The sequence below is a fragment of the Ambystoma mexicanum genome, chromosome 3q (genome assembly GCF_040938575.1).
Source record: "Ambystoma mexicanum isolate Mex_15411 chromosome 3q, UKY_AmexF1_1, whole genome shotgun sequence".
In the NCBI taxonomy this organism is placed as follows: Eukaryota; Metazoa; Chordata; class Amphibia; order Caudata; family Ambystomatidae; genus Ambystoma; species Ambystoma mexicanum.
This window is the reverse complement of record NC_090926.1, coordinates 987,345,813-987,368,548: the sequence shown is the minus strand read 5'-3', so window position 1 is coordinate 987,368,548 and position 22,736 is coordinate 987,345,813. Positions and strand designations below refer to the sequence as shown.

General features: G+C 43.5%; 1 long non-coding RNA gene across 1 annotated transcript in view; it reads left to right on the top strand.

The window, feature by feature from the left end:
* Positions 1 to 20,964, top strand: part of LOC138581942 (uncharacterized) — an 80,519-nt gene extending 59,555 nt beyond the window's left edge. Inside the window, exon 3 of the long non-coding RNA XR_011304894.1 lies at positions 20,947 to 20,964. This is a non-coding gene — a long non-coding RNA (uncharacterized lncRNA). The remainder of the gene's footprint in view (positions 1 to 20,946) is intronic.
* Positions 20,965 to 22,736: the final 1,772 nt, after the last annotated feature.

Below are 22,736 nucleotides of genomic sequence, written 5' to 3'. Positions count from 1 at the left end.
TACCTAATACTTATACATAAGCCAAAACTGTAGCGCTTTGCCAATGCTTGTTTTGACAGGATGTCAGGGAAGGGCACATAAATCGAATGGCTGGAGCCAGACATGGTTAAGTGATTTTTTTTGTTTTGTTTTACACCAGTAGTGCTTTTACAACTCCAATGAAGTAATTAACTCTCAGAATACTGTTTTGAAAAAGCTGTGGCAGGCATTTTGAGTGCAACGTTTGATGGTAATGCTTGATTAAAGCAAGCTTGTGTTTTGGGTGGGGCTTGGTGGGAGCTGGGTGGGAATGGCCAGAGGGAATTAGCATAGTCAAGGGCAGTCAATGGGTGGGCAAATAACCAAACAACACCTTCAAGCTGCGTATCCCTCCTCATATGCCGTCTCTTCCTTATATGTACTCTAATTCAATCGTTTCAGCTTAAGCGCCACCTAATAGCCTAAACTAAGATGAGTAGTGGCAGGCTGGCAGCTTAAGCTTTTTGATAGATTGTGGGGCAAAGGGGGGCATTCGGGTGCCCAAGGGGTTTGCTATCCGAAGGGTATGAGCCACATCAATAAATATGACGGACACCTCTATGTCAATACTCCTTTTTTTGAGGCACCTGCTCATCTATCTTCTCTGGTCCCTAGTTTATGTACTGTCCTCAACCATTATCGATTGGTTATTCACTCATTGTTCACTACCCTGTTTTAAGGCACTTTGTGGGACTGCTCAGCCTACTGTACTCTAACTAACTTATCCGGGCATCCCCCGAAGCACCTGTTCATCAATCATTACAAATACAGATGCAAAATGCATGCAATCTGTAAGGGCCAATGAGCAGACTCAAGAGCAAAGGGGCCTCAGGCATGACATTCTTGAATTTGTCCTGCCCAATTCCTAGTAACAGCAACGCCCATAAACAGGCAAACAGGCATATAGTTCATTCCTAGGACTGAAGGGTTTATGCCATTAAGGTATTCAATAAGACCTGAGCTGCTGCACCAACATCCTGAGACTGTTAAGGATATTAATACTATCAGGGCACAAACCACAAAGTTTAGTGGAGGAACTAATTAGCCTAAGAAATGTGAAACATCTCTCACAGTAAATTGCCCTATTTTGGTCATTGTGGGTTTGCCCGTATCCCGCCAGTAATTCTGGTGGGATACCGGCAAACAGACCTACCGTCACCAGCGCCTGATGTCCTGGTATTGGCACATTACAGGTGCCGACAGCGGCGGTCAGTCCCCATTCCATGAAGTTCCATAGTTCCCCATTGGGGAAATGCTGGTTTTACCGGCACTGGTAATACCGGTGCAGTAATACCTGCTGTTTTTTTGCTGGTGGTTCCCTGATTTATCTCCAGCTCTTGACTGGAGGTAAATCAGTGAACCCCCAGCGACAAACCTGTAGTTTGGCGGTGTGGGAAAATTGGCGGTAACATAATTACTGCCACTTTTACCAACACTTTTCCCACACCGCCAAACCTGTAATGGCCCATAGATCTGCAAAAATTCTCATACCATATGCTTAAGACCAAAATGCCAAAGCACGTAGATTGTCTGATAACTAGAATTATGAGTGCATTTGGGGCATCCCCACTTCAGCGCTATTTGAGGTATCGAAGGCCACTCTCAGGGACACATTTCAGATGATGCAACCATTTGATGGCATTTAAAAATGTTCAAGGCTTTTTAGGAAGATTTTCTTTTATTCTGCACATTACATGGGTACACAGTGGGGCACAATATGTATCTAAGTGTGCATGTACATGTGTGGGTTTCTTATAAAACAGAGATGGAAATTGCTTGAGTACTAAGGTCACTCAGGAGCATTATTTCTTCTTTCACCTTTTCACGTCCTTCTCTTATACCCTCACTTTTCTGTTTGCCCCCCACCCCCCTCACAGATTTTCTTTTCCTCGCACACTTTCCTGTTGCCTGGAGTACGTATTCTTTCTCTCTCCCATTATCCGTGCGCTTTCACTTCTTTACATTTCTCTCTCCCATTATCCATGCTCTTTCACTTCTGTAACGTCCTCTCTCCCATTATCCATGCTCTTTCACTTCTGTGTATTCGTCTCTCCTATTCTCCATGTTCTTTCACTTCTTCACATTTCTCTCTCCCATTATCCATGCTCTTTCACTTCTGTATATTCATTTCTCCCATTATCCATGCGCTTTCACTTCTGTAACGTCCTCTCTCCCATTATCCATGCTCTTTCACTTCTGTATATTTGTCTCTCCTATTCTCCATGTTCTTCCATGTCTGTATATTTCTCTCTCCCATTATCCATGCTCTTTCACGTCTGTATCTTCATTTCTCCCATTATCCATGCTCTTTCACTTCTGTATCTTCCTCGCATCCATTTTACATTTTCATTAGCTATTTTTTCACAATAATATATTATGTTCCCATCTATTCTTCAAGTTTAATTCACTCCTATTCCTTCATCTCTCACAATAGATGATTTACTTGCCTTATCTTCTTTCCTCTCCTCGTCATAGAATTTATTTACCTTGCAATTCTTTCTCTTTCTCATAATATAAGTTCTTTCTGCTTTAAACCTTTCTTCCTCACATCAAACACTTCCCTTCACTTTTACACTCACTCTGTTCTCTCTCACATTACATGTGTTTCCTTTGTTTGTCCCATCATATTGTAGAGGAGCAGGTGGACACCTTCTCCCTGGTCTCTGTCCCCTTAGCACCATCCCATTGGATTGACAGATGAAGAGCCACAATTGGGAACCCATGCATGAATCATTTCAACATTCCTGTACCACGTCGAGCATATGAGAGTGTACCTACAAGCTGACATAGTGAAGGAATGTTGCCAAGAAGGAGGCCCTTTGCCGAGATGTCGAGATGCAGCCATCGACAGAATGGATGTACATTAAAACCAAGTCTGAGGACAGCAAAAGAATGTGATAAAGAAGCTATAAGAACCCATGCTGGAACAATATGAAAATACTTAAGGATGATGATGTAACTGGAGCACTAAGAGAAACTTGTACCCACTGATGCAGTAATCACAAACATAAAGAAGAATAAAGTGACTCACTGGTCAATAACTGTCAAAACGTTGTAACACAAGGTAAAAAGAACATAGGCGCTTGCTTATAAGAGGTATATATTCAACATTTAGGACATGTCATGTCTCGGTTTTGCAGTCATTCATTTCGACACTGTTGGAGGCAGATTAGTGCATTATTTTTTTGTCCCTGCAACATAGCTGCCAAAATGCCGTATGGAATTCTAGTCTCTGGGATGGAGGAGGGCTGGTGCGTGATCATGGCAATGCCGGCATCAATCTCTGGGAAATGCAGTGTTTATATGCTGGAAAGACCGGAGAGATGGTGCCACAAAACGCTTGTAACTTCAAAATCCTCTTTCTGTGCTTTTTCTCGCCTTATCTTGTTATCCTTCTATCCTTCTCTGACCCTGTCCTCGTTACCATTTCCCTTATTCTATAAATAGGAAACTCCTGACTATATTTGCATTCAGAACATCGTCTCACCTGGTCCTCGAGTCTCTACAATCCAACTAAAAGTTAAACCGCCATCAGATCTGTGGAACCACAGCCGGGCTAACGCAACACAGATACTTACTTTGCTCGTTCTCTCTGCAGCCTGCCATAGCAGTCCAGTGCGTTGCCGGCGATCCTCCCCAGTCCATATAGCAGCTTTCACCACACACGGCTTACCTGCATGCCTGGGACAATATCCTCTCCAGACGGAAGAACACAGATTTATCTCCCACAAGGGTTTCCCTGCAGTTTCTGCTCTTTCTCACATTCGCTAGATATTGGCGGAGACCACATGGAGATTCTTACATACTTCATAGAATTTCTGTATTTGAACAGGTTAGTCCATTGTGCATGTCTAAGTTATCTATCTGAACCATAATGGACAGGACAGCCATTAGAAGAAGATGGATGACGGCTTATGTCAACCCAGCTACGTCAAAATACAAACCCAGGATCCTGAAGTGAAAAGACGGGAAGAGGTGGTTTTTCCCTTGCGAAATAGAGGAGTACATTGGCCTGGGTCCAAGGATGCTATTTTTAGTGATGAAGGCAAAGTATGAGGGCAGTCCAAGAAGCAGACCATGTGTGAAGGATATATTTCTCAAGATTAGGAGGATCAAGAACATTTACAGCTGCCTAGTATTAGACAATTAAAAGTGTAAAACGTTTACATGGGATGGAGTGAGCAAGTCTCTAAGGCCAAAAGGAACTGCACCTAGTGCAATTGAATGCATTCATGGTCTCTTGACACGTGAAAAAGAGCTTGCAAACAGAGGCTATTCATTATACTTGAAACTAAGATAATGGTGCGCCTACACTCCCTTGAATGTTCCAAGACAGTGCAGACTGGCAAGGTCAATCTTCAAACAAAAGACACTGGCATGAGGAATGAGAATGTACACTAATTGGGAAAACAAGGGTATAGCTGACGTATCTCAAAGCCCCTGGGTTTAGTTTTATGTACGTGTTTCTAGGGAGCTGAATGTCCAGGGTTGGGTTTAGTTTGTCAACCCAACAGAAAAGCCTGCCATGCATCTTCACATTCAATTTTGCAAAGTATATTTCCGCTGCCATATTCTGTGCTGTAATCAGTATATGTCTGTATGTTTTAAAACATGTTTTTATTATTTATGCATTGGTTGATATCAACCGTATGCAACGTTGATAAAAAGAGAATCAATTTATACAAACATACATGAATAAATGGTTACAATTAATCTAAATAGTTTTACATACACATTTTTCCCAGCTCTTAATTAAAACTTAACATCATTTCCATTTTAAAATAACTATGACAACCGGCAATCTCAATACCTATAAAGTGGAATTTAAGCTATTCTGTCTCAATATCTCTCTCCAAATATAGAAGGTACCTGACGTAAAAACCGTGGAGCTGGCCCCATAAATTTCACTCCAGCATTGATCAGACTGCATAAAAATGTCTTGGTCGCCCTTCAATGCAAAACCTTTATAATAGCACTTTATCAGAGATTATGTATCTTTTGTCTATAGGCTGTCTCTTTTTTGTGTTTCACACGCCCTGATGCCTGCAGGCTTTCGGCACGCTATAAGCAAATAAATAAGTGAATAAATAAATAAATAAATCAACTTAGGGCAGCTGGTGAAAACATGTCTCGTTGTTTCTATTGCACATTGTGCATAACAATCTGCCGGTGTTGTCCCTCTCCATCTACTTAAGTGCTCATTAGTGGGAAGGATATCAAATCGTAGATAGGCAATAAAATGCCTTAGATTAATATTGATGGGCATTACAGGTATGAGCAAGGGAGATATGGGGTAAAACTCTGTCCCACTTAGGTCTTATACATCTTTCTCAAATGTGAACTGAACTAGACAGCCTCTTATCAACATCCCATTTTGCTGTTTTTTTCTTTTTAAGCAGGGCCATCTTAAGCTCTTTGGGGGCCTGGGGCACGGACACTTCTGGGGGCCCCCTCCAACCGAAAATCTAGCGCGCCACACCCTGTGTCACGATAATAACCCATAGCTTGGTATGCTGCCTCGTAGAGATTGTAGAGATCAAAATAAGCATGGTAAACTCTATTTTAGATACAATACCCACTTAATTCTTGTTGTAATCAGGGTGATAAGCAAGTAGCATTTCAAGGGCCACATTAGCATTCTACGACGAGGGTACTTGTGTTCAATCATAGGTACAGCAAACATTTAATCGACAGCAGCCACGTGGAAGGTATAATGGACATAATATAACTACAGGGCACAGATCTTATGACAAAGGTACACATAATCCAAAATAGTCAAACGACTCAGATTAGCTGCCTCAGAGACAGCAAAAGTGCTCGAGCATGGATACAGGCGACCAATGGGAAGCAAGAATAATACTCCACATACCATAGCATAAAAAGTGGATGACGATTTGAAGATACCAGGAAGGTGTCAGTATGCAGACAGACTGAGATTAGAATTGAGACATGGTTTTCAAGCAGTGTTGCCATTCAAGAGCAAAAAAACAGGTGGCTGTGGTGTGCAATATATCAATGCTCATTATCATTATAGAGGAAGCAACACTATATATAGCCAGTGAAACCATGAATGAGTCTTTTTTAAAGATCATACCCTGAGAATGAAATCACTCTGAGGGGATGACAATTTTGAACGGTTTAGAGACTTGCAATTTTGACAGGTGAAGAAATACAAGATTAAATGAGATATGCAGGATCACATATTTATTAAGAGGTGAAGCTGGGATTCGTACCCACTTTGCAATTTCTGCTATTTGCCAATTTCTCTTCTAGTTTTTACCCTGAACAATATGAAAATCACATAACCCAATATAAACATTTTAAAAACAAAACGTTATAGAAACATATGCAAAATGGGAATGATTCTAGCTTCATTGTCTCCATCACCAAGGAAAGATGTGATCTTAAAAGATTTCAGATAGGTTTCTCTTTTGTATTTTAAAGGTTTAAAAATACCCAAACACAGGCCTATGCAATGGCACTAAAAAACGTGCAGAAAAACCTTTGACTTGTACAAAAAAGCAAACCGTTTTGTTGTCACATAAGCAGACCTTAAAATATGCATTTAAGAAGCCTGCAATATCTGGTCTGCATTCTTCTGTCTAGAATGCCTTCCACACAAATGGCCTACATGATAGTAAAGATCAGGTAATTGGCCAAGCAATGCCACCAGTATGTGAGAAGCAAACCTTTTCATAGAAGGCAGTACAGTACTGTCAGTGATATAAGATTTGTCCAGGATCACTGTATCATCTGCTGACGAAGCCAGGATCCAAGCATGAAGACTTTGGTTCCACAGTCTGGAATTTGGATACATAAACACCACTAACACTTTATTGTCATCAGTGGAGGTGCCTGCCTAGGTTTTACAACTCCCCATCTAACCAAACCAATTTCTAGACCTTCACCATACTGACGCTATGTAAGTTTCTATAGCAATCGCTAACTGGTGCAGGTACATTGGTGAGGATGGAGTCCTATAAAACAACCTACACATGCATGCAGGCTTAACAACTTCATACATTCAAAACGCTGAGTCGTCCTTGCTGAAATTTGGTATTGTAATCCTGGATATGAATGCATATCTCTGCAATGAGTGCTTAGCACACTGAGCTATCCTCTGAACCATCAGGGCACTCAAATTTATCAATATGTATTTCAACTTTGGCTATTGCATACGATTAATATAATCCTCCCAGAAAGGTGAGAATGCAAAGTATGTATACCACAGTGAACATAGCATTACAGGATGAAAAGATCAGAACAAAATGTACTTGTCAACAACAGACAGAAAATAGGTTTAGCCTTAGCAGCACACCATAGAAAATCCTGATGTCTGATACTTCATTTTTGTTGACTTTGGGAATTTACTTTTTTTTTTTAATAAGACTCCTTCTTGGGGCCTCCTCCAAGGTGGGGGCCGGGGGAAAGTGCTCCTTTTTCCCACCCATAAAGACGTCTCTGTTTTTAAGCGAGGCAAGACTTGTGGATCATTCATCAGGTCATCCCTAGACATGTCAATCACAACCAGGTGCTCCTCAACAGTACACCAAAGTCTTACCATAAAGTTGTTTCTCTCAGACAAGGGCATTTTAGCTATCAGGGAAAGGAGAGTATCCCCCCCTGCTAGCATAATAGAGAGCCATAGTTTGCACCTGGTGATCAGCCATAGGGATCTGAGCGAGAAAACCCCTAGTTCCACTCTTAGAGCTTCCATCGGCACACCCTAAGGCCCACCTAATATGGATCTCAAAATATTGCCTGCGATCACTTCAAGAATGATTCCCTTCATCCAGGAATGCCACACCATATAAAATCCCAGGGACGATCGATGTGCGATACACCGTAATCCCTTCCACAGTAACTACGTATGTATAAGTAGCTCTGGGTGTGCCCTATAGGCAAGGGGCCCCCAATGAGAGACTTACACTCATGCATTCTAAATGCAGACATGTTCCCCTGATCCAATCCTACCCGTTGATAGTTTTTTGTACTATGCCATGTAGGATGACGTCATAGATGACGCATGTAGCATTATAGTATAATCAAGAATACGTTGTGATCCTGCATGCATCGATTTGATGAATACTTGACATTAAAAAGGACCGAGGGATGGTCTCACACCTCAGTATACCCTTTATGTTCACACATTAGAAGACTCAGGCTGGTCTATTATAACCTGGGGTATTTTACTAAAAGTCTGTTCATTTTCTGTTTTAGATTCGTCCTCCTATTGATGTTTGATGTGAAGGTTTTTTTGTATTTCTTTAAAACTGCTTCACAGATGAAAAAACCTATTTTATTTAATTTCATTAATGCATAAATCATGTGAGGTTTAAATCCGTACATATATGTAATCTTCAGTGAGGTCCGGCCCCTCCATACTCAGATTGTATCAGATTGATTCATTTATACTCTCGACACCTGCGGGCACAACAGCCATTTGTTTCCGATCTTTCGAACATGGCGCCAAACCTTAGACTATTTGTTAGTCCATTTTTTGTGTCTACTCTCTTTCAGTTTGGCAGGAGTTACGACCCTATACTTCCGGCTTTACACACACACACGGACATTGCCGGTATACCAGTACGTTCCGGAACCTGAGATCGACCGGCCCTACGGATCCTGAATAAACAATACGAGGTGGGCGATTTCCCATTATTTAGTTCTTACTTTGTTCCCGGTCACCTGGGAGCCCCGCCTGCGAACTCGCGCCAGACGACATGCACCCAGACCGCACTATTACCTGCGGTCTGGATGCATTTTCGTTCCTTCATATACATATGTGCGTTTGTTTCTTATGAATAGATGTAGCTTGACACGAGAGCGACATTTTTTGCCATTAAGTTTTCCAGTTTTCCGAACGCCAATTTATGGTTTTCTAATGAAGTCTCCTTTGTCTCTAAAATACGCCGCGGGTCTATTCTTAACTGAACTGACCCTTTTACTTTAGCAATTTCTTTTTAATAATGATGTATATACTTACATACCTCTTGCCCTTATAAAGTGAGATGACTTAACTACTTTTCTCACTTCAGATTCCTGAGCATGCAAACCATTCCATGCCATCCCAGGAAGCCATACGCTAACCCTTCCTGACCACATGGATTGACATTTTTGGGGATCCTCATAACCGGGTAAGACAAGACTACAGTGGACTGTGGAACAGCACCCTCCCAGTAATTTTTTGCAGATTAAATCCAAGACATGTACCTATAATGCTGCAATTGTTCTTGTTTTGGTTCCCCTTCCCATCCGCACTCCATCTACAGGTGGGATCTCCTGTCTTAATCCACCTTATACCAGCTACCTTTTTTAAACTCATCATGTTATGAGTGCCTGCCCAGCCCTGATGAAAGTGGCTTCAATTTGTTAGTGCCACTGAAACCGGTAGGCTTTTTGTCATTTTCCTTCACCAAACCATCCAGACGAGTGATAAAATTCCGAAACTCGGTGGAAGCTTTTTGGTCTGTGATCCTCCTTGAGAAAAACAACACGAGGACCACTCAAACTTTGAACTGAGTCCTGAAAAGAAAACAAAAAAGACCAGTTAATTGAAGACATAGGAGAGCTGAATTAAAAGATTTTGGTATCATCCAACACTGTGTTCCATGATGTGCAAACATAGTACTCAGACTTACCTCAAAGAAACAACACCTGTCGTTGTTTAGAGATACAAAAGGAATATATATATATAATTCAAAAAAACTTTTAAAAAAAGAATCCTGTGGATAGAGAAATGAAATAAAAATGTTTTTTTTCATCTATGAAGCAGTTTAATGAAATACAAAAAATCTTCACATGAAACATCAATAGGAGGACGAATCTAAAACAGAAAATTAAAGAAACTTTTATAAAAATACCGCAGACATAATAGAGCAGCCCCGATTTGATGAATGACAATTAACCATGCTTTCCTTCCTTGAAATAAAAACAGTATTGTACCATCATCTTTGGGTCTGTCTGGTTATTTGGTCTGTTGGTAATTCCATCTAGTACAAAGACGCTTCAAGGTGCTAGAGCACAATATATTTCCTTGACTGTCACTTTTATATTTTGTATTCCTTTGGTGAGAAGGAGAGCGCTTCAACCAGACACGCTGTACGAGAGTGCAATGGCGGGGAGCAGTGAAATGGACATTACTAAAGATGAAGTGCAAGTTAATGAGATTGATGAAGTGGGGGAGGGAGGTCGGATAGAGCGGGGAAACAACATGCCTCCAACATCGATCATGTACATTATGAACAGATACTGGAAATATGTTCATTGAGCATCATTAGAGTACCATGCAGAAGTGAAGTGCAGTGCAGCAGGGGAGTGGGTGTTAGGGGAGAGAGATGGCTCCCCTGAAGGTTTCTGGGCCCCTTCTCTTGGTAGAACAAGTGCTTTGAGGGGGGAGAGGCTTCGTTCTTGGCTTCTAGAGGGGAGAGAAATCCAGTGGTGGGACACATGAAAGGTTAAAGAGAGGAAGCGGGCAGTAGAGCAGGACGTGTGCTGTGCAGTAAGATTACTTTGGGATTCAAATTGCAGATGCCAGGAGAAGACGTAATGGACATAGAATTGGCCAAGTTAGGGGAGAGGTATTTTGCTAATGGACTTAAATACCAGGATGAGAAGTTTGAAGTGGGGACCTGTGTTGCACAGAGGTGCAGCCCACACGAGTCATTGGGCAGATGTAAAGAGCTCAAGTTGCAAAGTGACCAGTTTTATTGAAGGTCAGAAAGGAGTAGAGATGAAAACCTGGGTGTAGACTAGGACTAAAGTGGAGATCAATGTTTAGGAGTGTGGTAAGTGACATGAGGATGAAACTTGCAAATATTCAGAAGCATTAACCTGGCCACTTTGACAGTGGAGGTAACAACCTGTTGGAGTTTACTTCTCTGTGAAGGACGCCCTTGTTGTAACCATTGCAAGTAGGGGTGAGGAAATCACAGGGACTAGATTGCAGGGATGGGAGGAGATTTGGGGAATTTCGGTCTGGTAGGTAGATGACTTCCGTCTTAGAAAAGTTGGGCATGAGGCACCTGAGGGCTATCCAGTAGCGGAGGGCAGAGACACAGCTGATTCCAAGGGTGGGTTTGGTCAGACACAGGGGTGGGCAAGAGGAAGAAGATGTAAGTGCTGACAGCAAGTTACTGGCAAGATAAGCGAAAGGAAGTATGATTTTGCTGAGAAAGGATTAACAGGGTAGGAGGTGGGAGTGGAAATGCCAGTATTCCAGGAGATGGATAAGGACTGGTCATATAGATTGGAGTAAATACAATCTAGTGCAGATTCTTGGATGCGAACACCAGAGATGGTAATGAGAAACACGCTGCAGTCAATAGTGCAGAAGGCCGAAGTGAGATCCAGGAGGATGAGAAGAGAGAGCAGTTTGAAGGAGTGGACAGATGTGCTGAAGATGGTGATGCGAGTGAGTGCTGCTTCCATGGAGGGCCTTCTGCATTATGGTGGGGGTGCAGGAACTGAGGCTGATCATCTCCAGGAAGGAAGTGATACAGTCTAGCACTATGCGTTCTATGAGTTTGTTGTAGTGAGGGAGTAGAGGGGGAAGGTGAGAGCTTGCACTTCTGTTAGGGTCAGCTGAGGGTTTCTTGTGGATGGGTAAGACAGTGTGAATCTTACAGCATGCCAAGTAGATCCAGGTTGCAAGGGAAGAGTGAGAAAGATATTGGGCTTGCTAGCTCTTTAATGTTTCTGGGGAGTGAAGGGCTCCACAGGAGCACATGCTGTGTTGGCACATTGGAGGATTGGTGCCAGCTCAGTAGCAGTACTGGTAGAGCGCGACAAAAGAGAGAAGGAATCAGAACCAAGTGGTGGTAAGAACAGGGTGGAAAGGAGAAGGTAGAAGGAAGACAGGAGAGTGGTTAAAGTGCCTCTGATATTGGATATGTTTAGCAGAAGTAAAGGGTAAAGTCATTGGCTAAAAGGATTTCATTTGATGTACTCCTCATCACTCAGTTTTCACTGTGACTCCCGTTTCATCACCCCTCCACTGCCTGCAGTCTCGCTCTCTGCTTCCTCTTTCCTACGCCAGCTCCAATGATGCTTCCATTTGTAATGCCGTCCCTCCCTCAGAGGAGGAGGAGGAGGGGGTGGTGTCCCCTGTCCTGATATACTGAGGACCCGCGTCCCCTAACTCACGTCCATCTTCCACGTGTGCTGCGAGTGCTCCATTGCTTAGGAGGGAATGGCGCCATCTCAGCAAGTTGTCCTGGTTTGTTAGAGCGTCTGACGCTGTTGCTCGTGGCCAGTACAAAGGTCCCAGCTATTTGCTCTCAGTGCAGAATCCGTCATGACAGCTCTCGCGGCTGACCTCCGGAGATAAGTGCTTAGCAATCAGAGGGGGTTTCCTTGCAATGTGGCTCGGATAGCAAACATGGCCGCTGCATGCACAGGCAACGGTCAGAGCCTCATCCACTGTCTTACCAGCTCAGTGCTTTGAACAAGGCCTTGAGTACCTTTGGTGGGGCCCATTGAAAGGCAGCATCCTTGTATTCATGATCAGGCAGGGAGAGAGGCTTCAGCAGTAGCAGGGAGAGGTCATTTGTAATTGGTTATTTATAACGCGCTTAATACCCAAAGGTTTCTACGTGCGGACCCGGGGATGGAACCTTTGTTAAGGTGCAATGATAGAGTTGGTGTGTCCGGTGGTATGACGGTCTGATAGAGAGGGCATATTTTGAGCCTCAGAACAAGTTTGGCGGTGAAGGAAAAAAGTGGCAGTAATTCGTTACTGCCTCTTTTCCCACACTGCCATATCATCATTTTTGGCATATTTACTGCCGGCACTTTACTGCGCCGTAAATCCACCAAAAATCCCCACGGAGTCTCGCAGACTCCAGAAATGGGGAATTACCACCACTTGTAATCCTGTGTTAACTCCACGGGACCAAGTGCTGGTAACGGTAATTGAGTTTGGTGTGATTTCTGCGGCTTTACTGCTGGAATACGTCACACTCGTAATGAGGCCCCTTATCTGTTAAGTAATCACATGTCGCAACCGCTGCATGGAATTCTGCAACCCGCAGTCAAGTGGACCTGGCAGATTCCCTGGGGCTATTGATATAGTTTGGGGGGCTAGGGCAATTTCCAAGCACTTTGCGTACCCCACCAGGGCTGGACTGGCCTACAGGGTACTCTGGAGATTTCCCGGTGGGCCCCTGCACCCTGGGCCTCTTTTGGATTTTATTTTCACGTAGGAAAAGGTTTGAGCTTGATCAAAATGTGCACTATGGGACCACTTTGAAAAATTATCTCTGTGCCTCTTTTGGTTCCCAGTCCACCCCTGTGCCCCACATATTTTCTGGGAGAAGAAGTGGGGAAATGGTGGCTGTTTTTGTTGTTGTTCCAGTAAGAATGCATATCAGAATGAACAGGCCCCTGCCCCCCTGCAAAGTGGTTTTCGGGGCATAGTTTCAGCAGGCATGGACTACATGCAGCTCTGTAGTGGGTGGCCTGTGGAATGCAAGTTGTAAATAGTGATTAAGTAGTGTACCAGTGCCAAGCAGAGCCTAGTAGACAGTGTTCCTGACCATAGACGGGTGTGCTGGCAAGCCAGGTGGTCTATTTGCCCTTGTGGCAGTGCCAGGTGGCACAAAGTTCTCTGGACTCGGGTAACCCCCACCTAATAGTGGATGGACCGGACGCAAGGTATCCGAGGAAGTAAAGCATAGCCCTGCCTGGTGGGCGGAGGATGTGGGACTGCACCGCTAACACAGGATTCCTCCCGGAGGAAAAGGCCCAGAAAGTGACCAGGGATGCTATGCCCAGTAAATATGCTCCAAACTAAGCTGTACTGACATTATCTTTTACCAGTGCATTTATTTCAGTGTTCAGATTTCTGTGTGTTCAAAAAAGGTGCGTTGGGGTATAGATTGGGATGAGACGAACAGCACAGATGTGTGGAGTGGGGAGCGCCGGGGGCTTCTGGACTCCATGAACTATGTCCCCCAGAGTCTGACACTAACACATGGAGTCATTACTGAAGAGTTAAGGGGCGCTCTGCGTGAGAAATTTCCACCCAGGCTAATGGTGCTGGGCAGATGTCAGAGAGCATACCACTCCGATGTGTGCCTGGCATTGGTGGCATTACCGCAGATGGCATGATAATGTGCCAGTATATATTATGAGACATTAGTACCCGGCAACGCAAATCCACAGGATACACTTGTTGTGGATTGGTTCGTTTCTGAGGGATTGGAGACAAAACAGTAATGCCCCGGGGCCTCCGGGCAGTAATGGCCCACCGCCTCGGGGCTTATTGCCTCATTATATTACGTTCCATGTCTATACTTTCATAAATCAGTCCATTGTCTTGGTGGTCAAAATACTTGCATGCTATCATTTTGGGAGCATGTTCCTGTTTCCTGGACTATAGCAGAAGGCAGACTACCATGTAACTGACCACAGCGAGAAAAAGAAGGGACTCCAGAAGACATCCAAAGAAAATAAAAAATCTCACCAGCATGTTCAAGAATACTTCTGAAGCTGTGTTTCGTGTTTCTTAATTGGTATTTCAAATTTAATTGACTCACTGAGTCTTGTGTCAAAAGACCCAAAACCCCTGTTCCACACATTCTTTTTTAAAGAATCTTGAAGCAGATTGATGGACTGAAACTATGATAAAAAACCAATTAGGACATCTGTATATGTGCTAGGATTATCCATGTTAAGTGGCCTAGAGAGGATTTTGGTTTTAACCTCCTTTAAAGAAACCACGTGGGAAGACAGACTAGAGATTATCCTGAAGAAGTGGACATGGGACCCGAAACATGTTTAGCTAAGACCGTTTTGAAAAAGGGCGAGCAAACTCTGTCAAATAAGGTCTATCAAAGATGAATAATGACATTATTGTATATATAGGATGTAAATATTGACACATTGAATTAATGTATGCTTATGTAAATTGTTATCAACCGCTTGCACTGAAAACAGTGTTTCAAGAACATTTGCGCTATCGCTATTGGTTTTTGTACATGGGATATTCAATTACTATTATTTTGTATCTATGCAGATATGATTACTTCAAGTAAAAGTGTTAATTTGTCACATAAATTTGTATTATCTCAGAAAACGTTGTCTGAGTGGGAAAATGTTGTATCAGACTTCTGTTGGACATTATTTTTGATTCTTTTAATGTGTGGTCCATATGGAAGAGCACCGTTTTTCCTCTTGCACCTGCTTTATTTTGTTAAAAGTTATCTGACTAAAGGGAAGTGTTCCCAGTGAAAAATCCTCTCCTGCGGTGACAACCATCTAGTTAGCAGGTACAAGAAGGTATCTTCTTCTTAAGGGGTTTCAATAATAAAAAGCTTTTGAGTCACTTTTTTAAAAAAAGCCCATGTTTTGGTGGCTTTATTGTCTACTTCTTTTGAAGTTTGATATGATATGATATAATATTTTATTCATAGCGCGCCCATTTACAAAAGTTTCAGAGCGCGAGTATAGGTGCGTGATTATGAAATATGCCGGGGTATGTGCTGGGGGGCGGGGAGGGTAGACAGACCAGACGTTCGGCTTCCTGCCCCCCTCCACAATGGTATTTTGGATTTTTTCCATTTTGGGATGGAGTCCAGGCCCATAATTGCATGGAGTCTAGAGTCTGTCCAAGGACAGAGGGAGAGTGCTTCCCACTAGGCCTGCAGTCCTTACCAGTCTCGTGGTCAAGTTCATCTGCGTGACTTTTGGGGTCTTTTTTGTGATGAGAGGAGGGAAGGTGGGTCTTGATCGCTGCTTCGCGACTCAATGTCATATACCACAAGAGTCACATGCACCGAAACTTGGAGACACAAAATAAACTGGAAAGAGACATAATGAACTTCTTACACTTTATCTAGTCTTTAAAATAGGCTGCAACTATTATATGAACACATTAGAGAGAGTATAATGGAAGGTGAAACCCCTACACGTTGGTTCATTGGCTAGTTGCATCCCATGACAAAACAGGAGGAAAGGGTGAAGCAGAAATTCACTTGTATTCAGAGCTATGCTTGTGCCTCGGCGAAGTTGGGACACTGTCCTCCCCAGGTTGACCATTGTTGATGGCCAACTTGGACCCCTAAATTGCCATTTCTGCTCAGGCTTAATGAGCCGCCATCTACCTGTGGCCTTCCAGTGTCAGAGACCGTCAACTTGGCCACATGTGACTCACAGCTACAATGGGATACCTGGTAATCGACACTAGTACAGATGAAAGCCCACCCCGTACCCTACCTGTGGAAAAGAACAGCCACCATTTAGTTATACAAGTTGAGGTGAGGGAGATAAAACATACCTGCTCCAGTAGGGAGACGTGGCATCCCAATACAGTTGCCTGAGCTGATCCCCATTAGCGTTGGATCCAACTCTGCTGGTATGAAGTGTATGTAACATATTTCTATGTGTATAAAAGATGGCTTGAAAAGTACACAAGCCATAGTAAGGTACGCACAGAGGGATTTTATCAACTCTGCAGCGCACAGAGCATATTAGATCACTGAGGCCCCAGCCTCGCCAATGGACAAAGACACCTCGGGCTCGGTGATCTCTGCGAGCTTGAGGCGCCTTTGCCCATCGGTGAAGCTGGGTGCTCAGTGATCTAATCTGCTCTATGCGCTGCAGAGCAGATTAGATCACAAAGCCCCTAGGTTCGCTGAGGGTCAAAGATGCCTCTGTGACCTAGAGAGGGGGTGTGGGCATGATTCATCCTGATCTGCCCACAGGCAACAAAGGGACTGTAACTTCCTCTCCTGACCCCTCGCGCAAAGTTTGCAAGCCTAGCGAGGGGGTCATGAAAGGAAGTAACAGGTTGGAGACGCAGTGGGTTTCCTGCAGCTGTGACTGACAGGAGTGCCAGCCAGCCACAGCATTGCACAAACTGCAATTTCCGCAGGTAGTTGCAGTTTGAGCGACGTTGTGGATGTCTGGTACCTCTGTCAGTCACAGCTGCCTGTATTCATCATGGCGGCAGGCTTATCTCCTGACGCAGTTGGGGCCACAGCGGGATAATGTTCTGCCATTGTGTTGTGGGACCAGGAGGCCCCGGCAGGGCCCCGGCTCAGCCTCACATTTTGGAGACTGCCGGGGCTCTGCCCCAGCTGGCCCCGGCCCACTGAAACCACTGGCAGTGCCTCATAATCCTTGGCTCTCTGCCCACAGTGGCTCTGCATGTTCAAATGGGTGCCCATTTGGGGCAGGTATGCATGGGTGGTGTGCTAGCGCAGGATGCTGCATAATCTCCCTTTGTGAAAGGAGGGACATATTAATAGATGTAATTGTCTCTCAGCAGTTTGGATTTTTCTTCACTCTCTTCCTGCAGATGTTTCCTGCTCATTCAACTGGTCTCTCTTCTCTTTTTTTCTCCCTGACTCCCCCTTCTGTTAGATACATGTCGGTACACTCTGTGGTTTCGGGATTGGTCTCTTATTGCTCCATGGGTTTATGGTTTACAGTGTTGATAGATGTAATTTCCTGAATGCTGTGATGGTTGTAATGTATGGATTGTGGGTTTCATTGGCTGCCCCTTATGCGTGGGAGTTATTTATGTTGTCTCCTGTATTACTATTGATCCTTCGTGGTTTGCTCTTGTTGCCCCATTTGTACATTCAAATGGCATTCTGTTTGCCACCTTTATCCAGGTTCACAGTGCTGTTGGGCACTCGTTGTACCTCCCAAGTCAAGATGTATTTGGATATGTGCTTCTAATTGTTGTGTGTAGTTTCACCTTCAGCCAGTCCCCTTTCTGTATCAAGTGGGACGTAGTGGCATGGTGATCAATGAACAGTTTCTCTTTGAGTTTTGTGCCATCTCAACCTTCCTTCATTTGGTGTGGAGAGACAGGCCAGTGGTATGGCATCTTGCAACTGTGCATGCAAGATTGAATCTGGAATTGAGAGACTGACCCCTCATGTGCTGGAACGGGTTCACCCATGCAGTGGTGTGTGCAGTCACCCTTTGCACCTCTGTAGCCTCTTTCAAGACTTTTAAGAGGCCGTCTTGAATTGACTCTGCTCGGCGTGGGCAGTATTTCACACATCTAGTGGTCCTCTAGAGTTGGCCATGTCCTCTGGGGTGACACAGAAATGACCCGCAGTGAACTTTCATGCCCCTCTCAAGATAGGAGGCTGTAGTAATATATATAGTGCTTTATAGTATTTCTAGCGCTTTAGAGTATACAGCGCTTCAAAAATGTGATGGCATTTTGTTGCCAGCAATAATGTGGCACACATTAGACTACCTTCCCAACCCTGGTTTACCCTGGTTTACGGACCAGCTAAAAACTGCTCACCTTCAACTTAGACAAGCTGAACGTAAATGGCGAATCTGCTACAATCCGGCGCTTAGAGACCTATACAAACTTAACCTGTCCACTTATTTGGCCAGCGTTAAACTGGCAAAATCCACCTTCTTCGCTCAGGAAATTGAACACGCTTTGTGCAAACCAAAAACTCTTGTTTCTATTGTGCACTCGTTAGCCTCTTCAGAGACTCTTACCTCTATGGTTAAGCCCTCTCAAGAACTGTGCAATGACCTGGCCTCTATCTTTAGTACAAAAATTGATGTTATTCGAGCAAACATCACCAAATCCCTTGCGATACTGCCTCCTGATACCCCTAGATTTGTGCCTGCCCCTTCTACTGACACCCTTGCTAGTTGGTCTTCTTTCCCTTCATTCACCGAAGTAGAAGTTCTGGTAGCCATTTTAAAGATCAAATCTTCCTCTCCGGAGAATGCTATTCCTGCCACTATTATGAAGACGATTGCACCTGACATCTTGACTGATATTACAATGGCAATAAATAATTTCCTGTCTAAACTTTTGGAATCCCTGATTACACCTCTTCTGTCGTCCTTTCTGGAATCTTCCAAAATTTTTAATCATGCTCAGGCGGGTTTTAGACCTGGGAGAGGTACGGAAAGTGTCCTTGTCTCTGTACAAGATGACATGTCCAGACTTGTCGATGCAGGCGGAGCTGGGGCTCTGACCTTGTTAGATCTCTCTGCCGCATTCGACACGGTGGACCACTCCATCCTCCTCTCTCGCCTCTCACAGATTGGGATATCCGGTTCTGTTCTTGCTTGGTTCACCTCTTTTCTACCAGATCGTACACAAACCCTTGATATGCCACCTTTTCTCTCTTCTTCCTGTCCTCTTACCTGCGGTGTCTCTCAGGGATCCTCCTTATAGCCGATTCTGTTTAACATATACATCTGGGCCTTGATCTTTCTCATCCGTTCTTATGGGCTTAATTGCTACTCATATGCGGATGACACACAAATCCTGATCCGTCTGGATCAGGATCAGACTGAGGTCTCAGCCTGCCTCCATGATTGCCTAAAGGTAGTCGGGATCTGGATGGACCCGAATTGGCTAAAGTTAAATGGTGATAAGACGGAGGTACTGTTGGTAGGATGCCCCCCCAGCCCCTCACTGTGGACCTCTGCTTTTTGGCCCTCTTCTCTTGGCCGTCTACCTGGTCCAGTCAGTAAAGTAAAGAACTTAGGAGTTATCCTTTCCGCTTCTTTGTCTATGTCTAACCAGGTCACCCACCATCAGATCCGAGTTCTTAAGTGGGTCATGCCTATGATCCTTGAAGCCTTCCGCCACCCTGTGGTGGCCGCGCTAGTCCTCTCACGACTGGACTATTGTAATTCTCTGTATTTGTCACAACCAATCGGTTTTATACACCGTCTTCAGCTTATGAGAACCTTGCAGCTAGGTTAGCCTCTGGCTCTACCTATGGTGCCCACATCACGCCAGTGCCTCGCTAACTTCATTGGCTCCCGGTGAATCAGCGAATTCATTTTAAATCACTGTGCATTGTTCATCGGGCAATTCATGCTCAGGGAGCCGAATTCTTGCAGTCCAAATTCGCCCGATACGTTCCGGATCAGGACCTCCGTTCCGCTACTTCTAATCTTCTTATTGTTCCTAAATTTAACCGGGAAAGGCTCGGAGGCAGAGCCTTCTCTATTGCCGTGGCCAAACTTTGGAACAATCTCCCTCCGCTACTTAAGGCTACTGCTGACCATCTCTGTTTTAGAAGAGCTTTGAAAACTAATCTATTCTACGTCTAGCCCTTCTACTGGTTTCTCCTTAACTGAACAGTTCTCCTTCCTAGCGCCATGATGACCGTGCGCTTTGTAAGTGTTAATAACATAACATAACATATAGCCATTTTTAGGTTGCCAGTATACCATGTGGATAGGTTACTGGTGGCATGCAAGGTACAGGATTTATAATGCAGCAAAAAGCTCAATGTGAAACTGCAAAGAGTAAAAGTGCACCATTTTTTGTTCTCTTCTTTTGAATACCTCATGTATAGAAGTCTCATTATTGAACATTATCTATGTAACTGACTGACTTAATTAACAATTACTAATCACTAATGCTAACCTTAACATTATAATGTAGTCCCATGTACAAAATGAGGTGAAAATACATATTCTGAAATTCGTTTTTCAAACGTGCACTGACATGTTTTTCTTCTTTCTCTTTCTGTGTTGGCAGAAAGCAGAAACTATGTGCGAAATGAAATAATAATTGAAACAGTTGCTCTGTGAGAAAAGATTCTATTGCGTAAAAGTGAAGGGTGATGCTGCCTTTCAACCTGATTGGAGGAAAGTGCAGACATATCACATAGGCAAAGTGGGTAGGTGCAGAGCTCTGCTGAGGGGAAAACTGACAGAGGGAAGTTAGATTACAGAGACAATTCATGCTCACTGGGCCTGTTCTTCGGAGGCGAGCGAAGGAAGGTCGTGTGTGGGAGAGAGCCACAAATATTTCTGGTAAGCAGACAGTTTAAGTGAGGTTACTGTGTGCCGTTGTTTGACGAATGACCGATCTAAAAATATCATGTGTATAATGTTAAAAAGCAAGTCAGATGTTTAAAAAGAAAAAAATACTTGTTTGATCTGTTTCTGTATTCTTTCTTCTTTTTGTTACAGATATGGAAAATGCACATGGTAAGATTGTTATTGTGAATTGTATTTGTTTGCAATACAAATAATATATAAAAGCACATGGTGTAGTTTTTTCATATATTGCATTTAGGGTTGTATTTGTGACACAGGGGAGATTTATTCTCTTTGGTAATACATTTGTCATTTTGCCCATGCAGATAGAATAATAACCAAGAATAAGCAGTGATAAACAGGTGTGTGCGTGTGTGCCCTCATTGCATGTTGTTGGAGGGTATCTAATATAATATAGATTGCTGGAGGTCCATGAGCCAGCAATGCCTATGGGCACCTAGATCGCTGGTGTAGATAAATCAGTGATACCGGCCACAGGCTGTAGGTGGCACTCTATATAAAAGTGTTGGGTCCCCTTGTGTGTATAGGTCCAAGGCATTCTATAGATCAGTACGAGGTATTCTAATAGAAAGGAAGGTTTTATTTATGATGGGGATATAATATAGGGAAGGAAACTATGTTCACCACTAAATAACCTATCAAAAAATACCACCAGTAGTATATATTATTAGATTCTCCAATATAATGTAACAAGGTATGGTCACTAGAATGATATGAGGCCAAACCCAATCTAAATGCAAGGATAAGTATTACCAAACTACTGCTCATCTTTTAGCAGTAAGAAAATACCGCCAAACCCCAAATTTACACAACATATCCTACATACTTGGTGCGTTGGCCGGGGAAAGTGGCTATAGAGTTCCTACTGGGCGTGGCAAGTGTGTCTCACACTACCATATGTGCATTAGAGGGAACCCATTTCATGATAGCAGTGTGACACTAAAAGTGAATTTTAGAATGGCTCAAATGGAGGCCACATTCCCGGAGCTAGTGCAATATCTAGAGGCAAAGCTATATGCACATGGGACATGGTCATCAAAAAACACCACGGAATGGCATGACCGCATCTATGGTGAAGTACAGAAAGAAACATTAGATAACATTTTTGCAGAAGGCAGTATAATTCAGGTCTGCCTTTTGAGACTACTAAATGCAGGTTATAAACATGTAGAGAAATATTGTCTGAAACGGCTATTTGCCAAGACATGGTGTATCCTAAATAGATCCCTGCGAATGCAAGAAAATGATACCAAGCTGATTAGCAGGTTCAAAGCTGTTCTGGATGGAGCAAGTGAAAAAGAGGAAATGTTAGGAGCAGAATTGGAGGTATGTCAAAAAGACATGCAGTCAAAATATAGATATCTTGACACTCAATTGTCTCAAAGCAAGAAGCAGTTTGAGGATAGTGAACAAGAATTGAAACACTTGAAAGCGTTGGTAGACCATATTAGACAAGACAAAGATGAGGTTGTATTGGAAATAGAGGTTTTGCAAAAAGAACATTTTGAGAAAGAAAGTGATCTCCAAAATGATGAACAGGAAATGGTTAAAATGTTTCAAGAAAGAGACAAGAGAAACAAAGAATTCAATGAATGCCAAATGCAAATGGGCAATATGCAGGAGGTAATTAATAAGATGAGTGATGAAAACCACTATTTGCATAAGAAGGCAGATAGGATCCTTAAAAAGTGCAAGGATTTGGAACAGCAAATATGCATTTCCAGGTCCCAGGAAAGACGGCAGGGCACCACATTCAATGGAGTTGAGGTGAATCCTATTTCTACACAGAGAGCTAGTGCCGCAGTGACTGGTCCGGTGACTGAACTTGGCTACAGCGCCCTTGGGGGATTTGATACTCCCATTGGGGGCCGCCACCAATCCCATACACCTGGAACCAGGGTTGAATCACCAAGTAGTGCAAT